Raw genomic sequence first — 4,329 nt, 5'->3', positions numbered from 1 at the left:
TCAAGTCTTTTGAAGCTATTGATTGTGTCCTTCTAAACTCTGTTTTTAAAAGGGCATTTTTGTGTGTGAAATAGATGAATTTGGGTGAAATATTGCTCCTATGCTTCCTGACCATTTGTTTTTGTTTTCGTTTTTTTCTTATAAAATAGAATTGTGTTATCTATATCCTCTGGTTGCTAGGATAAATGTCTCCTTAAGGTTGCCAATAACAGTAGCAACAACAGCTATTGTATCTAATTTGCATTTAAATGAACATTTACAACATTGTCCTTCAAGTCCCAGGATGCTCCTGATGTATTCTCTATGCACATATGCAGTAGTAGCGGTGAGATGGATATGCAGTCAAGAGTACAATCTAAAAGTTGCATTAGCTAATGGATCAGTTACCCTATGAAGGGCTGTTGATGTACTCAGCACTCTTGAAGAAACAGTCTAATGTCTCATCTCCATGAAAGGCCATCTCCTTCTAATAATTCAAATTGTTCAAGGGTTAATTCCAGCAAGCCTAGAACTGACCTGAGTTATTTTACTGTATACAATATTTACCAAAAATCCTTGATTCTTGGTCAAAGCATGAAACATACAAATAAAAATGTTGCTTTGTAACATTATTTGTGAGTACAAGGAGTTCAGGAAAGCTTTTACAAGCTTATTACCACTATTTATTGAAAACAAACTAATAATTTGTACCTAATCTTGGAGAGATTCCCAAAAGTCTCTGCCATTGGTGTTGGTTACATACCAAAAATTGCTACCTGACCAGCAGGGCAAAAAAATTCATATCCAAAACTGTACTTTTACCTCATTGGTTAAGAGGTGTTCTGTAAACATCAATAGTTCTGGATCTGAAAAAGTCCACATAGCTCTTCTATAGGTAGGACCCTTGGAGTCCATATTGGCCACTTTGGACCCCTTGATGTGAGCCAGCTTTGGCTCTGATACATATCCTTACTTTAATGCTCAGTCTATATTATGTCTTTTCTTGTTAAACTGAAGATTTGAAAATACTGCCACTCTGGTCTTGTGACCCAAATACCAGGTTTAGTACTTTGACCCTGGTTGGCTGCTACTTTATTCATGCAAAAGCCATACAACCTCTCTCTCTTCCTCCTTCTCTCTGATACACATATAAAATAGGAATAATTCACTAATGCAATCCTTTTGGGAATGTTTATTCCTTTTTTGATATTTCTTGGAATAATTTGTTTGCCTTTTAATTTATGCAGTTGTCTTATAAATATTTCATGTGTTAATATAATCCAATCTATTATACTTCCCTTTATGATTTTTTATTACCTATAAGTCTGGAAAATTTTTACTCATAAAGACATTGAATTGTATATTAATTTCTATTTTCTTCAGACTATTTATAACCTGATTTTTTTCTTTTCTTTTTCCTTCCTTTTTTTTGTTTTGTTTTGTTTTATTGTTGTTGTTTTTGTTGTTCCCCAGTGCTGGGGATTGAACATAAGCAAGATACTAGGCAAGCACTCTACCACTGAGATATTTACCCAGTACTATCATCTGATTTTTCAAGTGTGATTCTTTATATATTTTTGATGAAAATCCTCAAATTTTATCCTCATTTTTCTAGCATCATTTATTAAAATATTTACTAAATGTTAAAAGTATACATTTTATGTATGTTATGGGAAATGCCTAGCTCTCTCAGTTTTTCTACAAGTCCTGTCCTTCTGAGGTATGCACACTGATACACCATGAAAATCAGGATATTTAGTCCTACCTTCACAGGAAAATAATTCCTCTTCATATTCCCGAGTAGTAGATCTTCAACCATTTGTTTCTTTAATGGTGAAGCTAATTTTTCCCATCCAAAAATAATATATTTCTTATCCCTAAAAGTAAAAGGGTTACATTCCAAAATGGGTGTGTTAATCAGCTTTCTAGCACTGTGACAAAATATCTGAGAAAACAACAGAAAGGAGGAAAGATTGGGGGATGCAGAGCTCCTGGTTTCAGAGGTTTCAGTCCATGATTAGCTGGCTCCACTATTTCTTGACCTGTGGTGAGGCAGTAAGTAGTACATCAGGCAGAAGGGCATGGAAGAGCAAAAGTGCTTACCTCATGGCCACCAGGAAGCAGAGTGGGCAGGGGTGGGGGGAGGAGGAAGGGGCCAGGGACAAGATAGACACTTTAAAGACATACCCCCTACCCCCCCACCCTGTCCCCGTGATCTACCTCTTCCAACTAGGTCCCACCTCCTAAAATTTCCAGCACCTCCCAAAAGCTCCACCAACTGGAAACCAAGTTTTCAACACATGAGTCTTTGGGGAAACATTCCAGATATTGATTATAACAAAGGGAAACTGAGTTAAAGGAAAGTGACTGAATATTGCTTGGAACACTGTATATCACTGGAAGTATATAGAGTATTATCTTCCCAAGCACTTACTTTTCCAAAGATAGAAAATCCTGGGTTGCAAACTTGAAGAGCCAGTCTTATCAAACCCCTGGAAATAGTTATTTGCCTTCCAAAGACAAGAACCCAAGATTCTTCTGCTTCTACATGGAGAAGGGGCAGATATTCTTCCTTCTATATAAGGGGACCAGGGGAACAGTGTTATGAGTTCCTAACCTATAACACAATCCCACAGCACCTGAAGGATTTATCCATATGCTCTTTATCACGTCATTTGAGGAGTAACCAGATAGGGGCTGTCTTAGTTTCAAATAAAAATAAAACTGATCTCTGACTATCTGCAGAAGTTTCTGTAAGTATGTATCTATCTTCTTATCTATGTAAATATATGATTTACAAGTAGGGTAAGAGGCTTTTCACTGCTTCTAACTTAACATACATTAAATTTGTATGTCTTCCAAAGCTCTTTCTGGACCATTTTCTCTATCATTACCACTTTATTATTTTATCTTTATAATACTGACATATAACATCAACAAATTGGTAATTCATGTCTTCACAACATTTAGTTTTTCCATCAGTAACATTGTGTATTTCTTTATTTATTAGCATATTTCTGTGTTTCACTTGTGTGGTTTTCTGTACATAAACTCAATTTCTATTTTATATTATTATTAAGAATATATTATTTCTGTTGCTGGTATATATATAATCTGATTTTCACAGTGCTTTCTAACATTATTGATATGACTATAAATTTGTCTTACATTCTGTTTAATTTTTAAACTATGTTTTTACAGATTTTAAGTTGATAAGTTTGTTTTTAAACCACAGTATCCACTACTTATCATTTTTATTTTATTTTGTTTAGCATAGAAAAGAATTTCTAAAACATATTTTATAGTGAAAATTATTTTTTCTAGCCCTCAAACTAAAGTTTTTCTTATTGCTCTAGTCATGTATCCAGTATATTCATCATAAGTATCTATAAGACACTGGAAATACAAACTTTTATGAGATGACATAATCATACCATTCAAGGAGGTCACAGCCTAGTAGAGAGGTTAGTGTAGCAACTAAGGAAAACTCCGATTTCTTCTATATCCCTCTATGTCAGATGCAAACTTCAGATAACAGATGAAAGAAAAAACAAAATGATCAAGAAGTAGAAAGTTTCTCCATTATGCACTAAAAATAATAAATAGAGCTTATCACATTTAGTGAGTTCAAGACAATTGAATTTTTTAAAAAGTAATTGTTTTAGTGAATTTTCAAATATATATGTGTGTATGTGTGTGTGTGTGTACTATTTGAAACAAGAAATAAGCATTAATTTTATTATTTTTACTTGTTTTTTCTCACGTCAATGTGCACATACAGAAAAGAGTTTAACAAAAGTCAACTATGGCAAAGAAAAAATTTCATATACAAATACCATTCATGATTCAACATTTTTGAAATCCTAGGACATTTTGGAATTTGGCTTCTAAAACATAAACATTATTGGTCAAGTTGAATTCTATCTGATGTTTGAGTTCATTGTACATATTTGAGAAAACATGTAAAAGCACCTACCAGATTTTCTGGCCTAAGACAAATGCTTAATTAATAGTTATTTCCCATTGGTGTGTGTGTATGTGTATGTGTGTGTGTGTGTGTGTGTGTGTGTGTGTGTGTGTGTGAGAGAGAGAGAGAGAAAGAGAGAGAGAGAGAGACTTGAGTTAAACTTTCAACATGCTTATTTTATGGTGGAAATAATTATTGTATAATTTTTTTCTGAAAATTAGTTGTGATTTTTTCACCATCAGCTGTTAATAATTCTAATTTTGGTAGTTATCAAATAAAATATTACTCATTATTCCCAGAACCATTTTTTTCTTTGTCACAGGATCCAAAACTAAAACACCCGACCCTTAATAGAAATATTATTAATATAGTTATATAGTTGG

The sequence above is a fragment of the Marmota marmota genome, unplaced genomic scaffold (assembly GCF_001458135.2).
Source record: "Marmota marmota marmota unplaced genomic scaffold, marMar, whole genome shotgun sequence".
NCBI classification, from domain to species: domain Eukaryota; kingdom Metazoa; phylum Chordata; class Mammalia; order Rodentia; family Sciuridae; genus Marmota; species Marmota marmota.
Note: the sequence above shows the minus strand (reverse complement) of the source record.